General features: G+C 48.7%; 1 pseudogene; it reads right to left on the minus strand.

Annotated features, from left to right (window-relative positions):
* Positions 1-4,698: 4,698 nt before the first annotated feature.
* Positions 4,699-8,820, minus strand: LOC148594693 (maestro heat-like repeat-containing protein family member 7; annotated as a pseudogene).
* Positions 8,821-20,815: the final 11,995 nt, after the last annotated feature.

Raw genomic sequence — 20,815 nt, forward strand, 5'->3', positions numbered from 1 at the left:
GGGGCCAGACATACTGATTTTTTTTTTTTAAGTTGTAGAATAGTTTTACAGCTGAACTGAAAATTAATGCATGAGAACAGATAGTTAAGTATTTACCTTGATTATATAAAGAGTAATAGAAACTGCCATGATGGGCAGATGATCAGTAGAAAATTATTTTGGAGAAAGTAATCTCAACTGTATTTTCCAAATTAATTTACATATTATTTTCAGGACAATGTTAGAGAAAGGGCATTTTTAATTATGGTATTCCTCAGACTAACAGACCAATCAGAGCAATCCTGATAAAAATATATTCCCTTATGCTGAAAAATGGAATCCTGAAAAATTATGGTATTTAAGAAGATTGCATCTCCCTGCATGAATTTAAAAGTTTTGTTTGGATAGAATTGCCAATTTTAAAGGTTTTGTCAGAAGTGTAAAATATGATTATTACAGAATGTCACATCTTTTTTTTTAGCTTAATAATAAAAATTATGTATTTCACCTTTTGGGGTTCACTGGCTCAAACAACTTCAATACGACTACTCTGTATGGTTACTCATAACTTGAAACATAAATGCAGTAGTTCCAACCTATAACACTCCTCACTCTCAGTGCTAAATTAAAATCACAATGTTTCTCTTTTTTTGTGTCCTAACTATATTTTTTAAATAAAACAGAACTCAAGACTAGGATTTTTTTTTTCTTATATGAGCTTCACATGGTTATGACTGGAGCCTGACCCTAACTCGTAAAACCCCTAGACTTTGAGGGACACTGGAGTTAAAGGCCTGTTTGCACTGAAATAAGCAGTAGTTCAAGTAGCATCAAAAGTACAAAAGCTAGACCTTACTTCATGGGCTCAGAGTTCAGGAATAGAGTGATCTTGTAAAATATAGCTGTTTTGAAACGAGGCAGAAAAGGTGCAAGTCATTTACTTCGCCAGTTGTTTCACCTTTTGTTGCCTCACTTGTGTCTGCCTAGAGGTTCTAAAGACCAGTGTCATATGTTATAAATCAGGGGAGGAAGGTATCACTGCCTTAGAAAAATTTCATGAGCAAAATCTATCAAAAAGGAGGACTTTAGGATACATCTGGTTTCAGTGATGAGTAATAGCATCAGGTCATATGTCCCTTATAAAATTTGGAGATAATAAGACTGTACATGCCTTATTTTTATGTACCCCGTACATATACAGTAATTGTCTTAATATTGAAAATATTAGTGCTTTTTTGCCAAAAAAAAGTTTATTGCTCTCAGATTATACATATGCATGAGTATTGATAAATGTATGTCAACTTTTCACTTTTCTGATTTATTAAAAATATATATTTAATCCTCATCCATTTTTTGTTCTTTAGATTTTTTCATTTGTGTTCTCTGCAGAATTTCTACTCTCCAAGTGAGACGCTAAGTAGACAGATACCATTTTCATGCATACCTCTATCAGTGGGTTTTGTTTAAATTTGCTGTATCATCTGTATAATATTGCTTTCACAGCATTATAAACTTCCTGTGTGTAGTGCTAGAAGACACTAAATGGCCCAGTGGCATATGTTATACTCTTGCATCTGCCTAATTTCCAAGTTGAAACACCACACAGCAATGCCTGTGATAAACTATACGCAACAAGGTCAAAACAGGTGCCTGCTGGGATGAGTAATCATCTTTATTTCATCACCTCCTATCAACAGGTATCATGGAGACAAAGTAATAGCTTTTATGTGAGGAGCTTCACATGTACCTCTGAAAAGTTATGAGACACAAGACAGGATCAGCTAAGAGATAATGACTGTAGATTTGCTATAGAGTGCCCCGCAGTTCAATTTACATTGCATCCTGAAGAGTACTGTGCAGGAAGGCCAGATTTTTCAAAACAAATAGGCCTGAAAGTACTGTCTAATCACTAATGCTCAAACTGTGTGTGCTGCTTTCAGAGTTCTACCTCTGCAGAGGTGGAGAGGGGCTTACGTGCCATTTTACTTCTCACTTTCCTCTCTCTTAACCAGCAAATATATGCACCCCCAGCACAGATTCCTACACATGTGCAGCACTAACTGTCACATGAAAAGTGGGAGTTTTTCACACTGTCTGTACTGAAAGCATCTTACCCTTTAATTACTTCTAATATCTAAACAATAATCATCTTAGAGACATGGTGGAAGTTGCAGGTGGAATAAAAAGGCAGGGATAATATTTTCAAAGAATTACTTACCAAGAGTGAAAAAAAAGAGGTATACAAATACATATTTGTCTACAACAATATGGAGTGTAATCTAAAAAATAAATGGTGAAAAATGTTTGAAACAAAATCTAGATCTGTAGCACTCAGCTCAAGAGTTCACTTGTCTGCAGCCCTAGATCGAGCTTTGTGAGGGACAGCTGCACAACCTCAGCTCAGCTGTAATGAAGGAAACTGTTACTAAACTGGGCAAGTGCACATGGGTTAAAGCCATGCAATACTATAAAAGTGAAAGCAAAAAAGAAGGTGGAATTTTGAATCAGTAGCAGCAATGCAAAGGGTTCAGAAAAACAAAAAATAGGTAAGATGTCTGATGGAGAAAGATAAGATGTGGAAGATGAAAACTCAGTGAGATCAAAGATACACCCATTTCAAGGATCAATGGTAGGACTACACAACTGCACTTGACTGATGACTTAGTCCTACGTATCTACAACGTGCATGAACAAAAGCTAGTTGTATACCCTGTAAACTCTATATAACGCTGCCTAAGAACCTGATAAAAAATGGTCGAACAAGAATGACCAGTAAGAGCAAAGCTGCAGACTGGATTGTATCTGCTAAACCTCCGACCCCTAAAGGACAATATATCAACACAAGGGTTTCCTATTACGGGTGCCTCAAACTTGCAAATTTATTCTTCCTTCCAGTATCCAGGTCTGTCTGAAATTATGTTTTCATAGGTAACAGCCTATTTCAGATTAGATACACAGGCAAATGAAAGGGATAAACTTTAACTTGCAGAGTTTCTGAGTGATGCCAGTTTCAGGAGTGGGAGATGGTTCCCCGTGACATAAAACAACCGTCTTAGACAAACATAAACCCTCCAGCCTCTGTCTCTAAATTTCAGTCACCACCATCTCCTAGTGTTGCACAACTAACATCAAAAGAGGCCTGAAGCAATGAAGTTTTTTACTTTTCACCACAGAGAGTGGAATATGATTGCATACTGAAGTTTAAGAATAATCTGGGAAAATATTTTATTGGAGAGGAAAAATGCTAATTTTAAGATGCAAGCAAACTTGCTCTGAAAGGCAAGCAGCAAACTGTGAGTGAAACATCCAGGTGGTTGCAAAATAGAGTTACATATTCAGATTTTCTTGACATTTAAAAAGGCATAGAATAAACCCATCACAGATAATATTCTGGCTCAGTTTCTTTCCATAATTTGCAGTCTGGTAGCTGCAACTGCAGTATGTTGCAGCTAAATCTACTTAAAAACAGCCTGCAGTTGCAGCTACAAGACTGCATCCGTTTGGCTGCAGCCGTTTGCACAGCTCCCACCAGGGAAGGCAGCCCTTGCCACCACTCTAGGCTGGCCTCAGAGGCTATTGGGGGCCTGATATTCTGGATGCCAGCTTGAATGTCGAAGTTTCTCAACTCTTTGACTCTTCCATGCATGAGTTGAGAATGTTATCTACTTTTCTGCCAGAACTTTGAACATCCGTCTGCTGAGCCCTTGACATTGATCCCTTGGGTACAATGAGGCCTCCTCCATATGACACTGATGTACTGAGAACCACTGGCTGTAAAAGGGTCCTGGAGGCCTGATGCCTTCTGGATGGGGTGACACGATCTGCTGTAGGCATGGTCACGTAAGGATTCCTGCTTGAATTCTGGCTGATCAGTCATGTCCTGCAGGGTGGGGAGAGACCACAGTGTGGCCCTGGAGAAGAAGGCCCTTGGAGGAGAGAAATCACCAGGTGCCAAACCCTCATCTGAAAGGTGTCAAATCTCTGGGCAAATAATGCAAAGAAGGGACTCCAGAATCTTCCTGCTGGTACATTTGGCTTCTGCAGGCAGTGGCAGTGAAGAGTTTCCTCCGTGGAGGCGCTGGAGCCTCCACTGCCCAGTCAGAGCTCTAGGCTCTGATGCACAAGTGCCTGCAAATTCTGGGCAAATTCTGTGGTGCCGAGCCACAGGCACTCACAACCCTTGGTGTGCAGCCTGCTCCCTCCTGGGCTCGGCCACAGCAAGAGAAGCCGTTGCTGCTGAGGGGTCAGCACTGGGTCCTGCCCTCACAAGCCCTTTCTCATACATTCTCCAGGCAGAACCTTGTTGAGACCACAGTGGTCTTCTCCATCACTGACATTTTGCAAGGGAAAAGCTGGGGGGCGGGAGAAGCTTCACTGACTGCCCCAAGGGGTAGCAAGGGGTTAGGTTGTTGGTTGCAGCCTGCTGCAGAGAGCACGTGCCCAACTCCTCTAAGAGGGGGACCCCAATCCCTTCACAACCTGCGTTTTCTACTGCTTGGTTTGCCAAAGAAAAGACACGGCACATGGTGAAGAGAAGGAACGTTTCTTTAATGAGCCCTGTGCGCAGAGCAGCCTGGCATCAGGACGTGGTCGAGCGCCAGCAGCACAGACTGACACCTTGCAGAGGGCAGCGCCGCCTCTGCCACGCTCTCCTCAGGCGGTTGCACAGGCCTTCCTGAGTGCCTGTGGATGCGGTCCCCTTCCCTGCAGCTCTCAGGATTAGCATGGTTTGGGTGGCCAGGGAAGAGATGGATGGGCTGCTGTCCTCCTGCAGGCCTTTCAGGGCTGAGAAGGGAAGCACAAGCTCAGATCAAGCCCCCATATCCCCACAGGCCCCAGGCCTCTCCTCCTAACACCACCCGTCCCACCCAGCTCTTGCCACAGCCAGGATGGAGCCAGGGGCTCTAATGGATTAGTCGGTAGGTGCTGGCCAGGAATGTGCCAAAGGTGCCTGAAATGTCTCTCTACTCTCCCCACACCACTCCTGCTCTGCTCCTCTCGGGCAGCAGAGCCCTCCTCACCTACGCAGGGATGGGAGCTCCTTGGCCAGGGTCTCTCTTCATCCCCCCAGCCCCGTGTGACACCCCGCTTGCCCTCACTCACTCTCACAGATGGCCTCCACTGTCTCCTTGCTCTGGTCCCTGCTGCACTGCCCAGCATGCCCTAGGCACACACACAGCACCCCATAAATCCCGCTCCTCAAAGCTGTTCCCCCCAGTCCTGCCCTCCTGGCCAGGCACCCACCTCCCCTCGGGCAGGGCTCACCCCAGTTCCCTTTCCCAGTGTAACCCACAGGGATCCTGCTGTGAGGGACTCCCACCAGCCCCACCGCTGTGGGTGGAGACCGCTGAGGGTGGCACGGAGCCTCCAGGCACCCAGGCGCTGCCTCAGGCACATGGGTCACAGGGCTGGTTTTGCTGCCAGTGCAGCAGCCGGGGCTGAGGCCGAGCTGTCCCAGAACAGAGATGGAGCCCAGGGCTCGGGGCTCACCCAGAAACCTCACGGCCGCCTCGCGCAGGGACTCCTGGCTGCTCTCCAGGTAGGACAGGCTCTGGCGCAGGTATTCGTCCGCCCTCCTCCTGCCCCTCCTCCCGGCCAGCTGGGGAGAGCACAAGGCTCAGAGCACAACATCCTCTCCCAGTCCTTCACCCAGGAGCAGCCAGCCTCCCCCTGCCACCACACTCAGGACCCCCCGCAGAGGCTGGGCAGCACCAAGTGAGTATTGGAGGCATCAGAGGGCTGGCTGCTGCCCAGGTGCGCTGAGGGGCCCTCCTGCTGCAAGGCCTCACTGGGTCAGGGGCAGCTTCAGCATCCCAGGGCTCAGCAAAGGCAGAGGAGCCTGCAGAAGAGCCCGCGAGTGCTGCTCCTGCACCCGGAGCCGCCAGCCATACACACTGGGCATGGAGGAGGAAAGAGCTGCTCCAGGCTGGGGCTGCGGCCTGGGGACTGTCCTTACCAGGCACTTGCTGATCATCCAAGTCTGCTGGGTCTGAGCCAAGTGCCTCAGCTCCTTCCACTTGAGGAGCTTGGCAGCACCGAGGAGGGCTTCCTGAGCAGCCTGCACATGGAAAAAATGGGGAGATGCCACCCCAGCCCATGGGACAAGAGCCTGTGTCCCCCAAGCCCCCTCCTCTTGACAAGACTCAGGGCATTTACTGGCCCTTCATGGCAAGGGGCAGCAGCAGGGCACTGAATCTGCTTTGGGGTACTTGGCCCCTCTCAGTGGTGGGTAGAAACATGGAGCAAGCACCACCTGAGCCACCCTGTCCTGAACAGGCAGCACAGCAGAGACTCCCAAGAGCTTCTGAGCCGCAGCCCAGGCCAGCAGGAAGATGAAGGGCTCTAGCCCCACAGACATCCAGGCAGGACTCAGCCAGGACTACCCCCCACGGCTATTCCCAATGTGGCTACTCGGCCCCCCAGCGTGCCCCATTGCTCAGACATACCTCCACCACACTGGGGCTCTCATCCTGCAGATGGAAGAGCAGTGGCAGGGTGCTCGTGCGCACTTGCTGCTTCATCTGCTCCCTTGCGCTGCCGGCTACTGTCTCCATGACCATGCTGAAGAGCTGCATGGAGAGCTTTCGGGTGTGCTCAGACTCCTGGTAGCAAGGAAGAGAGAACTCCTCAGCACTGGCACCACACGTGGCAGCTTCCTTCACAGGCTGCATTGGTGCAATGCATCCCTGCAGCCCAGGACAGCATAGGCAGCACAGGACAGTATCCCAAGAGCCTCACGCAGAAAGGCTCCTGGCAGCCTCCCACGCACACCAGTTGGCCCCACGGCTCTGCCCCCCGCCTTACATCCTCAAAGAGTGGCAGGAGTTTCTCAGCCAGCTGCGGAGCCATGTCCGTGAGTGTTGGTCTCTCCAGGACACGGACCACATGGCTGACCACCAGAAGGGCCTGGCTGCTCAAGTCCCTGTCCTTGTCCTGCAAGTGTCTCATGACCAGAGGCATCAGGACATGCATTTTTCTGACCTGTGGGAAATAAAAGTTCAATTTAAAAAAAAAAAAACAGAAATAAAAGGCTACCCTTGCACCTTATTAGACACCAGCTTTCCTCTGGTTCACACCCGTTCCGAGATGGCTTGCTAGGTGCTGGGCCGAGACCTCCAGCCCCCTCAGCTCCCGAGGCCCAGCAAAGTCCAAGCTAGCCTGTTCCCTAGCACCCACTGCCCAGCTCACACAGCTTCCCCCCGGTGATGCCCTGCTCACCATCTCCTGCCTGCTGCACAGCACGAGGAGGCTTCTGAGTCCCAGCTTACGCATTACCCTGCAGTGACTCTTCAGGGACATCCCAGAGATGCCCAGGAAAACATCTTCATCTGCACGAAGGTCACTGCAGGCCAGCAGCTGCAATGCACAGCATAGAGAAGGTGGCAATGGCTGCAGCACTGCCTGGGTCGGACACCACTGGATCCCACCAGTAGCTCAGGGCAAGGGCAGCGGGCTCAGAGGAAGGCTGGCCCAAAGGCAGCAGTGACTGCAGGGAGCCCCTGGGACCTCCCTCCCTGCCTGGGGCCTCAGGGCACACCGCAGGGCACAGACTTCACCTGCTCCTCCCCTCCCTGCACCAGCCTCCTGCCCTCGTGCTTTGGAGGAGCCCTTCAACAGAGACGCGACACAAAGGAGGCATTGAATACACGTGGGGACAAGAAGGAGCCCGCTGCAGAGGGGTGAAGGTCGAGGGGACTCATCGCAGAACACCCACTGCCCCACTTGCGCTCATTGCCCTCCATCCCACAGCTGGGGCTAGCAGAGAGCACTGGAGCTAGAAGCACCCCAGAAGGACAGTGCCAACATGAAGCTCACCTCCACCAGGAAAGCCATGGCGGGGATCTCCATGCAGGGCTCCTCGCCCAAGAGCAGCACTGCCAGCCGTTGAAACAGCGAAAGGCGCAGCACTCTTGGGCTCTTCCTCATCTCTCTGGCGGAGGGAAGAAGGCACTGTGAGGCCTGAGCAGCCCAGGCAAACCTCTCCTGAGACTGCACCCTCACTTCCTCCCGTCACATCCTCTTGGGCCACCACACACAGAACAAAGCCACCTTTGCGTGGAGAACTGTGGGCTCTGAGAGTCACCCTGTGTGCAGGGGCAAAATGCTGCGGCACAGCGGGGAGACAGGGGCTCTCACCTGGCCAGCAAACCCACTCCCTGGTGATGGGTCTCAGCGCGCAGGAGCAAATCCCAGCCGCCCTTCCTTGCCATGGCCAGCACCACATTCTCGTAGCCGGCATGGCACAGCAGTGCTTTGATGGTCTGCACTGCAAGCCTGTGTGCAGAGAAAACACCCGCTTACACTCGCACCCCTGGCCCTGACTGCAGCCCTGCCTGGCAGGGATGGCGGGGATGTGATGGAGCACCTCACGGGGCTGCTGCACATGGACTCTTCCCTTTGGCATTTCCCCCACAATACGTCCGACTCATTCTGCTCCAGCGCTGCCATGAAAGCGCTCTGGAAGAGCAGCGCGAGCAGGAGCTGGGGGAAGAACGCCTCTAGCACTTGCAGGCAGTGGGGCTGATGGAGGATCTCCTGGAGCGCTTGCATGGCCTGCAGAAAAAGCCCAGAGACAACCCTTGCTGCTGAGATGTCCCTCTTGTGCTGCTGGAGCTTGGGGGTGAGGCTCCTTGGATGGAGAAGGGCAGCGGGAGCCCTGCCTCTCGCCTGCAGAGGCAAGGGCAGCCCGAGGGGAGAGTGAGGCTTCCTCCACAAACTCACAGCCAGGGAAGAGAGACCCGAGGTCTCTGCCTCAGGCAGCCGCCAGTCCTCGAGCGTGCCGAGCAGCTCCTGCAGCACTCGTTCCGCGGCGCCAGGCCTGGACACCAGCACCTTCCACATGGTCCTGGCGGCGCTGCGGACCCAGAGTGATTTGTCAGCGGCTGCCGCGGCTGCAGCCCCGTGGCCTGCGAGGCCGCAGCCCTGTCCCTGCCCACTGCCCCTGGCCAGCACAGACCTGTCGCATGAGGGGCAGCAGCTCAGCAGGCTTGCAACCACCTTTTCCGGGCACGTGCTGCTCAGCAGGAGAAGAGCTCTGTCCAGGCTGAGCCGTGCAGATGCATCTTGCACGGCCAGGATGTTTTTCCACATGTGCTTCACCAGCCTTGGCACCTGCAGACCACATGGCAAAGTGTGAGGCTGCTGCCGCACTGCAGCCATTTGCCCAGCTCCCGCGGAGAATGCCTGCCCTTGCCACCACTCTGGGCTGACCACAGAGGCAGTTGGGTGCCTGGTACACATGCACTCAGGGGAAAAACAAGCCCTCAAATGGCCTGAACCCCGGCCGTGCCACCCGCAGGCTACTCACATGCTCCAAAAGGCACGCGTCATCCGTGACGAGCTCATCCAGCATGTGAGCAGCTGCCTGAGTGTCATAGCTGCTGCAGGCTCTCATGCCCCGGATGGCTACGAGGATGGCCTCTGCCTTCTCATCCGGCTGCAAGTGCTTCCCAAACATCTAGGGAAGAAAAGAAGGCAGCTCCGAGAGATAAGTCATAGCCAGGCTCCTAACTGCGTTGCCTGGCGGAGTAGCACGTGGCCCTGGAGAGTGACATGGGGCAGTGCTGGCACAGCAAGTCCCTCAGAGCCAGGAGCCGGGGTTCTGCTGGCATGGGTGACGGTGCTGGGATCAGGCTGGGTGCTTGGGGTTAAGGTTCCCACCCACTGCTCCTGCAGGGAAGCAGAGCTTGCAGGATGCAGGAAGGAAGCCCCTGGCTAGTCCTGGCCTAAGGAAAGTGCAAGCCCTCTCCTCTGCCCCACCTGGCAGCCACCCCTCTCCACATCCAAGTTGCAGGCTGACCCCACAGCTGGAAGTCCCAGCCAGGGAGGCGCTCCTTACCCTGCTCATTTCCCTGGTATCCTTGGACCTGGAAAACCTCAAGGTGTGTGCAGTTTCCCAGTCCTCTCGGAGCTCCTGCTGCCAGGCACTCTCTTGCGACGGCTCCCTGCCTGCACAGGAGGGGAAACACAGGGCACTCAGCGTGAAGGCTGCACAGCTGGACATGGCCCACGGAAGGCGTCAGGGACAAATCTCCCCTGGCAGACGAAAAGGCCCCAGCAGGAAAGAGAGCGCAGCAGGACGCTCAGGGAGGCGCTGGGCCTATTGCAAGGGGTGGGCAGGGGGAATTGCTTGCAACCACACATAAATTCTTACTCTCTCCCTGCACGAGGAACTCATATAGGTGCCACAGGGCCTCCGCTGCCGCATCATTGCTCCCCTCGTCCTTGCAGGCGCTGCACAGGGTGAGATGTCCCACCAGCTGCCCCAGGACCGGCACGCTCCTCTCCAAGAAGCTGCCACAGCTGGCACCACCCACTTGGAAGCATTCGCGGACCTGGGGGAGGGAGGCAGTGCTGACACAAAGCTGGAGGGGCACCGCTCCCGATCAAAGCCCTGGGCCCACGCTCCTTGCAGGCTTGGATCCCGGGTGAGCCAGAGCCTTGGTGGCTTCCCTTGGAGGCAGCCTGGAGCTCCAGGACATGGCTGCATGCTGACAAGGGATAGGCAGTGGCTGCAGTTGGCCTGCACCATGGGCTCCTTACCGACACCAAGGAAGAGCTGGTCAGGAGATCCCCCAGCTTCGCAAGGCGTCCCACAGCCCTCTCGTGCACAGCTCCTTGCTGGCACTCAGCGTAGGGCAGTAGGAGCTGCAAGGAGAAAAGCTGCTGCTCTGTCCTGTGTCCCGCAAAATGCCTGGCCAGGTTTGTGCCTTGGAGCCGCGGCAGAGCCTGGAGAGGGGATCTTGCATCCAGAGTCCTTTGTGACTGTGGGGCAAATCTCTCAGACGGGCCTGATGTGACAGTAGGAGCCCATTGGGGTTGTAATGAGTGCAGGAGTGGGTTGAGGAGGAGGGGCTATTGGCTGTAGCCAAGGGACGCTGGGTTCACACAAGGGAACTGTGGGGATCCCCATTCCCATGAGGGAGCTTGTACCCTCTCAGCACTGGGATCTCTCCAGCAGCTGCTGGACAACTCCCCCCTGTCTCACCACAGGGGCTTGGAGCTGGCAACTCTGCTCCTGGCAAATACCAGACCTGCAGGATGGTCTTCATATCCACCACGCTGGAGGAAGGGCTGCCGAGCATCAAGGCCTGCAGCATGCTGTCCATGGCGTCCAGCAGCTGCAAGGGGGACAGAGGGTTGAGGCGCTTCTTCCCCATTGCCCCACAGCTGTCAGAGAGGGCTTTGAATTCCTCCTGTGCCAGGGGGACATGTAGAGTAGTGCTGAGGGCAGGAGAGGCCCCAGGGCAGGGGAGCTGCTGCTGCTGCTGCACGGGGCACAGACTGGTGACACTGCCCATGGCCCTGTCCGGGGCAAGGGGGAGAGGGCATGGGCGAGGGAGAGGCAAGCTGGGAGCCTGTCCTGAGCCTCACTTACACAGCCAGCACCCACCTCTGAGTAGAGAGCAGCATCCAGGTGCTCCCATGGAGGCAGGGAGAAGACGCTCGAGAAGCATGCTTCCAGCAGGCTCTCCAGCTCGCTCTCCAGCAGCAGCCCGGCTTTGCTGCAAGCACAGAGAGGGGCCTTTCAGTGCCTGGGGCTGGCAGCAGCCAGCAACACCCTACTGTCCTGGAAAGGCAGATGCACCCAGAGCTTGGGAGGCCCATGAGCGATACCCATGCCAGGTGGGGAGCCCCATAAAGAGTCACCTCTTCCCACCAGCATGCTGTCCAGCACACCTGGCAGGCGGGGCCCAATGATCTCCCCACCTCCTTGCCTCACCCCTGGGGAAAGGCCCGCACCCACGGGAAAGCTCCAGGGCCCTCTCTGCTCTCCCATCTCCAACCCTCTTGGTCCCACCAGATGCCAATGGGAGACCCCCTCAGGGTGAGGGAAGATTCCCTGCCAGGACTGGGGCCCTCTGGGAAATCTGCTGGGGAGGCTGTGGCCAAGCCAGGGTCTGGGGCAGCTACCTCATTGCACTGATGCAGAGCATGACTTGCTGCCGCACTGCCGTGCCCAGGTGGTTCCTGGGCTCCTCTTGCAGCAGCACCTGGAGAGCACAAGCAGGAAGGGTCATAGGGAGCTCCCAGGGCCCCACAAGTGGCTGTGCCCACCAGCCAGCACCCCACACCTCCCCGTGCTCACACCAGCCCGTCCTGCCTGCAGAGCTGGGCCGGGGCCCTCCCAAGCAGGCCTCTGGGAGTCCCGCGTGCCCTCACCTCCAGTGCCTCTGCCAGCTGGGATTTGCACTGCCAGAGCTCCTGGCGCAGCAGCAGAGCAGGCAGGCTAGACGGGCAGGACACTGAGCAGAGGGTGCAGATGCAGGCCAGAAACTGCAGCTTCTCAGCCTCTTCCTGCTGCCAGGAGCAGAAGGACAAAGAGAGAGCGTAAGAGGGGCAGGCACACGGCCAGCAGCACCAGCGCGTGGCAGGGGCTGCAGCGACATGTGGGCACCTGCGAGGGAGCAGCCCCCAGCGCCAGCAGCCATGTGGGGCCGTCTGAGCGTGGAGCGCCCCAAGGGAACCAGCAGGAGACACCGGGCAGCCCCGAGCGGGATGGCGGCACTCACCTTCCCTCCACGCCTGAGAAAGGCACGCACGTGCTCCAGGGCTTCCTCTGCCTCCTCTGTGGGCAGATCCGCACCGGGAGCTGACGGGGAAAGAGAATGGGAAGAGCTGCAGGGCTGGCGCGGAGAGGGCAGGAGGCAGCGGAGTGCTCTGCCCCAGCGCCCGCTGCTGCCAGCCGTGGCTCACGCTGCCCCCACACTCACCCGACGGCACCTCCTCCAGCGCACAGCACGAGTGGGGCTCCAGGTCGCACATGCTCGCTGCAACCGCCCCATCCTCCTCCTCCTCCTCAGTAGCCACCAAGGGGTGGCTGGGGAGTTGCTCCGCCATCCTGGCCGCGTGGCCAAACTCTGCGGAGCTGCCCGGGGGCAACAGGGAAATTCCTGGGTGCGCTCAGGGGGCTTTTTTGCCAGCACCTTCGCTCCCGTCCTCTCCCGTTGCCGTCGTCCCGAACACTGCGGGCCGAGCCTGCTGGGCCAGGATGTCACAGCAGCGCAGTCACAGAGGGCCCCGCTGTCACTGAGGGCCACCTGTGACCCCGCAGCGGGTGTCCCCTCGGGGCGCACACCTGTGGGGTGGCTGCAGCAGGCTGGAGACCTTCTTGCCTGGGCACATGCTGCTCGGCAGCAGAAGGGTCCATGCCCGGCCACACAGACGTGTCCGTGGCCGTGTGGACGTTTCTCCACGCATGTTTCACCAGCCTTGGCACCTGCAGCCAGGATGGGCTGCTGAGTGTGGGGCTGCCACCAGGCTGCAGCCATCTGCACAGCTCCCACTTCCAACGACAGCCCTTGCCACCCATCTGGGCTCTCCTCAGAGGCTGCTGGGGGCCTGATATTTTGGACACCAGCTTGAATATCAAAGTTTCTGAAGAGACAGGTCAAAAAAAAAAAAAAAAGGAGTGGATTTTCAACCCAGGCAAAATAAAGAGAAGATTATCCAAGAAGCTGGGCCAAGATCTCTAGCCCCCTTAGCTGCCGAGGCCCAGCAAAGTCCAAGCTAGTCTGTTCCCCAGCACTCATCACCCAGTGCCCCTTGTGCATGAATCTGGATGATCATAAAGCAAGGCTATGGAATAACCTCCCACTGTGGTAGCAGAGAGCAAAAGGGAATATTTTTACAAAGCGAGATTGATGGTCATAAAGCAAGACTATGGAATAACCTCCTGACATGGTAGCAGAGAGCAAAAGGGAATATTTCTGTGAAGCCAGATTGGCCAAGGCCAATCATTTTTTTCTCACCCAACCTTAAATCTGAGACAAATTGGAGATATTTAGACATACAGTGATCTAATTCTGGTAGAACAAATACAGTTTGCCCTCCAGACTCAAAGACCAGGGGTTTGAGGTTGGTAGACCTCAAACCCTGGATTTTGAGCAATGTGAAGGAGTAGATATATTCAGAGTCAACAAAATGAAAGTTTTAGTGTTTTATCAGGCACAAACTATAAATTATCTAAGTGATATAGAGGATAAGGATAGTAGAAAGGAAAAGCGCCCCCTAATTTCAGGCTTAAAATGGTACCCTGCCTCCAAGTGTTAGACATAATTTGAGGCAGGTTAATATTATTTATATGTGTCAAACTACAGTTGCAGTTTTCTGCATATAATATACTTGTGCTATTCTTGTATGAGTGTCATGATCAGATCAAGTATTATCTTGCATGTACTACCAGACAAAGACAAAATAAAGCAATTGCACTGAACAAGTATTCCAAGCTGCTAGATATATAGATACAACAGATAAAAAATAAAAATGGTTTAAATATCTACATTTGATAACCAAACCCCATATATAATCACATATATAATCACAGAGGAAAGTTCTTAGAATCTTTTGAGAAGGAAGGAATCACTCATTTCTCATCAACGCTATGCTTGAATCATTTTAGTCTCTCTGTTTAAATTTTGCTACATTTTGCAGTGAGAAGAGAGATTCTTTGTTTCTGAGATAATCATTCACAAAGATATTGTACTTTGATATTTCTATACTGAAAACTTTTTAACCACTGGGAGTTTCAGAAAAATCAAGGAGTTTGCCCCTACTTCCCAGATGAAACAAGTGAATCAAACCTCAGCTAGCTGCAAAAATTGCTGCTTCAGTTTTCCAACTGTGGGGAGCTCATTGCAGACTCAGCAGCCAAGTGTGACACCATGCTTATTCTTCTTTGAGCAAGTAATTAAAATACTCAGGTTTCATACATTTCCAGTCCACAGTTTATCACAGCTAACAGGGGAAAAAGTGCCCAAACATTCCAAATAGCTACAACAATCATTACATGAATAACAAACAATCATGCACCCTTTGCAATATGAGTAGTTATGTTCTTTTCACATGCAAAAAATCATCCCCCTCCACCAGAGTTACTTATCCAATATTACAAAAAAAAATTGCAAATTTTCTCTGTAAGAGAAAATATAGTGAATCACTGAAAATACATTCAACATTTGAACAAAGATACAAAACGCATCCACCTTTCTACTGTCTGCAATGGACAGACTCTCTTTTATATTTAATAAAGGAGCATACACTCAGCAGAATGACACAGTCTCTTGCAAGTGGAATAGGTTCATGCACTGAATAATCCTTCATCTGCCTCTCTCTTTGTATAGTAACATGGTAAGTCAAAATTACTTTTTTTTTTTTTACTGTAATAACAGTTCCTTTAAATGTTTTCTATATGTGGAATGTGTGAGATTGTATGGTGTACGGAGCGTGCAATGTAAATAAGAAATGTGATGAAATAACAAGCATGGTATTATAATTTATGATAAAGTACCTGATAACCAGATGGACAAGCCATTAGACACATAAATAGTGGTAGGTAAAAAGCTGTGTAAGATTGTACCTCTGTAACGTTAAGGAAGCTTTGCTGTGTATTGACTTTGGGAATATAAAAGCTCCCTTTTCATTTCCTCTGCTGTTGTAAACATGAATTGACTTTAATAGATGGCATTTTCTTGGAGATAGTCAGGAACTGTTTTAATAATTTTTGTTCATAAGAGTTGCTAGATACCTACCCCTTGTACCCCATGAGAGGAACCACTTCAGCTTTACAAATGCAATTTTGCTAGACAGTACACTGGTAACATGGGCTATAGACTGACAGTAGCAGTGATAAAAGGAATAACAGTAGAGATAATATCAGCAATCATATGTCCCTCTGATACAGCTTTGATTGATATTCCAGCAGCTGCAAGGCCGTTGGGATAAATGCACGATAGAGGCTGGCCAAGTTTACATTATTGCCTCTTACTGTTTCATATGCATTTTGCATATGGGATATGCGAACACACATAGACAGTATTTTATGTAGTGCTTACATCTAGGAGCACCCTAGAGGACAAACAATCCTAACGAAACAGGCAGTCCTAAAAAACCCTCTGGTTAGTGGCTTTAGACTATCACTGCCTATGTAACAAGCTTGAAAGCATTGGTTCTTGCTGCCCAACTGCCTATGACTGCAGAAGCTGTATGAGATTCATTCTTGGTGTGGAAACTAAGGCTGACTTCTTGGCAGTTCTGTGATAAACTCTCTTTCTTAAAGTGGTTAATAACTGCACTGGAAAATTCTGATGCAGATGCCAAAAAAGTCCTTCTTTGGGCTGAGTAAAATGTGTCTTGTTAAGCATAGTGCCAGAGTAAGGGTTAGTTTTCAAAGACTGCAGCACCTGGCTTCACCTAAATGGATTTCAGGACCCCCTCAGGTCCCCTCCAGGTTAGGGTTAGGGCTAGGGTTAAACTCCAGGGTCAGGAGCTAGAGTCATGAGGAAATCAGCTCGTTATCCCTTCTGCTCACACTGGGCTTCATGCAAAGGGGCACATGCATGTGCTCACTCTCATTCCAGCTGTGCTGCCAAAATCATTCCTTTCACAAAGCAGCAGTAAGGTAACACACAGCATTTTTGAAAATCTCACCCGCAACTCCTTAGTTACTATTTCTGCATAGTTAGAAAAAAAAATCAGAAACAGAAGATGCAAAGGAGACAGGTGTCTTCAACCATTTACCCTCATCTATAAAAATCGTTTCATAGGGGAAAAAAAAAAACAATCATATAGGGTGCTTGATAAATTCTTCTTAGGGTCATTTGATATTTTAAACAGAAAAAAGTGTTAACATAAAAAAAAATCTCCTGTGCCATGCACTCTAGGTGTCCCTGCTTGAGCAGGTGGGTTGGATTAGATGGTCTGTAGAAGTCCCTTCCAACCTCAACCATTCTGTGATTCTGTGAAAATTGGCTTTTCCAATAAAGATACTATGTTCAAAGCATCTTCAAGGAAGATGGTTCCAAACCAGTCAAAGTTGCAACGTAAGGCTTTAGCAAAACCTCCAGTACGAATCCCCCAGCAAATCTGTAAATGAGGCTTATGGCTTCTTGTGGTCTTACTGTCTATATGTTCTGTGGTCTTATCATGTATATGTTCTATGATACAAAGCTGTGTTTTTGAATACACAAAAGAAAGGAAGGGTGTAAAGAGAGGGAACATGAATGACTCCAGACACAAAATTTTCCCACTTGGTGGAAAATAGGAAGATGGAGGCCGATATCCCTGTTGTGAAACAGAGCAGAAACCTGAACCTTAGGCTGAAGCTCCACAAAGCTTTTCTTTACCTCATCCTAAAATATGGTCATTCATTTTCATCCCCCAGATGCAGTTGGACATCTCTTCCATTATTTTTTGGTACAGGTTAGTACAAGTTTGTGGAGAGATGTTCCAGAAAAATATTCAGAAGTGGAGACAACCAACAAAATGGTTGTTTTAAAGCTGAGTTACAGTACAAGGTCTTGAACTTTTTTCCAAAACTGATGAGGCAGCAGGCAGGGGCTTACAGTTCTTAATCCATCCATGCACACACACGAACACAAAATAAATAAATAAATAAGATAAGAAACTGATCTCTTAGTCGGACTTTACTTAAATCCATATTTAATTCTTGACTATTTGCTGTCGTTCATTAGAAGGAAGGTTTTGATGTTTCCTTGTGTCTTTGTCTAAACTGTAACATTTTTTGCTATGAAGAGAGTTTTCCTGAAAAAGTGGGAAACAGGATTTTGCTCAATACTTTTGGACTGTGTTACAGGCTCACACTAAGTAGCAGTGCAAGGTTAGAGTTCTCTGTTTTCGTTAGGAGTTGTTGAAGCTGCGTATTTTTTCTCAGTTGGAAAGAATGACATAACAAAGATGGTTTCCACCAAAACAAAATTAAAGGAATACTAAAGCAAATAGCGAGGGTACTGTATGCTCAGTAGCTGCTTCTTCCTTCATTACAGAGCTCCCTTTCTCAAGCTCTGGGAGGCCTTTTGTTTAACCCCTTAATCTGCGAGAAACCCTGAGGAAAATTAGCCCTCTGCTTTCCAGCACAGATGTTACTATAGTGTGATCTCATTTTCTAGAAGAGGTACAGGAACTTGAACAATGAAGAAGATACATGCACAGACCAACAGGAAAGAAGACAGAACAATCTTTCCCACACTGTTCACATCTCATATAACATTCCTTTCCTCAAGCAATGGGCAAGTCAGTGGCATAGCTCTGGTTGTACCTATTGCAGTAATATATGTAGCAAGAATTGTAATGATAAGCCACAGAGGAAGTCACATAGGCCCAAATATGTAATAGAAAACCCAGCAGAAGTTATAGAGAGAGAGATTTTCAACAACCCATCTTAAAGGTATTGGAACCTGGCAACAAAGAACTCCCCTCCCAGGAGGAAGACTATTATCATAGGCTTAACAGCTGTTTAAAAGCAGGAGTTGCTTCAAACTAAGAAGAAAACAGATGCTTAACTAATTTTTAAACATTCATCAGAAGTGGAAGAAAAATAAACGCATGAAAATAAGTTTCCTTTAAATACCCAGAGAGTTTAATAGCCTAAGCTGAAAAACAAGCTAACAACAATTTCTATTACAGCATCCTCTGTTTTTGAAAACCCTAAGCATCCTAACTTACTGTCCTTAGGCATCTGTAGCAAAGCTTTCCACATCTCAGGAATCCCTGTGCTGCTGCAGGTTTAGCTGAGAGTAGCTGCAGCTGGGGATTGCAAATGCCCACAGCTGGTAATGTGTTGCAAGGGCATTACTGGCTTCAGTCACAGAGGGCAAGTCCTTGTTTCAGGGAAGTGAGGAAAAAATGAAAAGAAAATACATCTCCACCAACCATTTTCACTTTCTCTAATACCTTCTTTCTAAATGATGAATGCTAATCATTCTTCCCAACTTCAGGTGATCTGTGGCTATGTTATACCAATCATTAACTCCCCATACAAAGCAAAACTGGATTTTAGGAGACATGAAGACTGTGGTGGTCTAGGCATAGGTTTAGGCCCACAAGTTCAGCCAGCTACATACATTTCCTATACAAGAGATACTATCAAATTCTAGGTGCAGAAACTGAAATACATGCTACTTGGTGTACACAGATAAGTCCTTCTAAGTCTTAGTTTGAATGAAATAGTCATGGAGAAGATTCTTAGCTCTACTGAAAGAGCTGCATATGCTCTTTGGGGGCAGAGAATCATAATCCTGTCCTATTTTGCCACTTTTGACTAGCTCATGGTGCTACCATAAAGTACATAAGAAGGGAGATAACTGTAGATCACATAGACTATTGTCATGTGAATTTCTCTTAATAGCATATACTGTCATCTAGAGTTTCTAATAGATAATTATTTTAATGAAATATAAATCTGAGGCCATTAAAAATTTCCTTACTCAAGAATGAAGCTTGGTCCTACCAAATTTCAAAGGAATGTTTGAAAGGGCTCTTTAAAAATAGGCAAGTCGTTCTGATAACATCTTTTTTTTTTTTCTTTTTTTGTGAGTAATGATAATTGTCTGTAATCCACCCATAGAAAAGTACTTCTAAAAGCTGCCCATTTTATCCAGGTGCTGAGCAAGATTCCAGTTGGGAGCTTCAACCTTTCTCAAAACCTGGCCCATTAACGATGAACACGCAAATATCCGTCCTGGGCAACAGAGCTAAAATATTATCCAAAGGTGTAGTCCTCTGCCAACTAAACAGTAGCTTGGAGGTTTAGATTTGCTTTAACAACAAAAACATAGTTCTCAAAGCAATCTCTTCATCACTAAATTTGGTCTAATCCTCTGTTCTTGCTGGAAATCTCATTATAGAAATAAAGCTGGGAGGAAGTTGTAGAGGTTGCCTCTTTATCTTTCCCTATGTCATAGCAGATCATAGTACTTAAAAACATTTGTCTAGCCTGTTCTCTAATGCTTGCAGTGAGAAATTTCCCTAAGCACTGTATGTAATCTATTTTAGGGCTCAACAGTTCTTGCTGCCAGACAGATAGTATTCAACAGTCACTTTATAACCAAATATTGTGCTAACATTGCCTTTTAGTTAAACAGTTTTCCCCGCTTTCCTTTCAATATAGTTCTCTTCTAGCCTTCATTCTGCTTTGATAAATAACTGTTTTCATTTATTTCACCTCAAACACCTTTCTCTTCCTTTGTCTTGCTAGTAATCTGGCCATTCTCTTGTCCAATATGGTAACAGGTTCAAGTTGGGGATTGAAGTGATACTTGATATTCTAGATGAGCTCATTTTAGAGCTGATTTTCCTATAAAGGTCTATGAGGAATAATATCTGAATTTTGAGGAGTCAAAGTCTAATTTGAAAAGGACAGTAGCACAAAACAAACAGGTCATACACACTTATATCAATAGCTCTAGTAAAAAAAAACTGCTAAAAAGTGGAAAATGGTGAGTTCACTAAAAGCAAATAAATCAATCAATTTTTACAAAAGTTTATTTTAAAAGAAAAAAGTGTGGGGAAAAGAGAGGTTAAATGCAGTAAAATATTCTACTTTGAAAATGGAAATGTTCTCAAATTCTAAAAATGGTTTTACTTTTCAATGTTGAACAAGTATTTTTATAGTTAATGTGTTTTTAAACTTGAATTCAAAATCATTAAGAAAACATTTTGATCAACAAGTCTGTCTTGGTTGTACTCTTTCTCCAACTCATCAGTCTTTCAGTACACAGAAAATGTATTTTATTTTCTCTTTCTGATCAACCCACTTTTTTTTTTCTTCACAGAAGAAAAAATCTAGTGAAAATTTAAAATTAGATTTTTACAGATCTTCATGTGTCAGCTAATAAATAAAAGTCTGTTTTTGAAAGATGACTTTCACAATGCCTAAGATATTTTCATTTTAGAGCATGCTATTTTGACTGTTCTGCATAGTCGCTGTTATAAGACAATGATAATCAACTGTTTTAAGTCTCCTACAAGTTTATTCCTCTCCTCAATCCTCTTCTCATTTTCTGCCTTCTTTCTTTTTCCTCCTACTTCTCCTCCCTTG

The sequence above is a fragment of the Tinamus guttatus genome, unplaced genomic scaffold (genome assembly GCF_059628265.1).
Source record: "Tinamus guttatus ecotype Peru unplaced genomic scaffold, ASM5962826v1 Tinamus_guttatus_pri_ptg000213l, whole genome shotgun sequence".
In the NCBI taxonomy this organism is placed as follows: Eukaryota; Metazoa; Chordata; class Aves; order Tinamiformes; family Tinamidae; genus Tinamus; species Tinamus guttatus.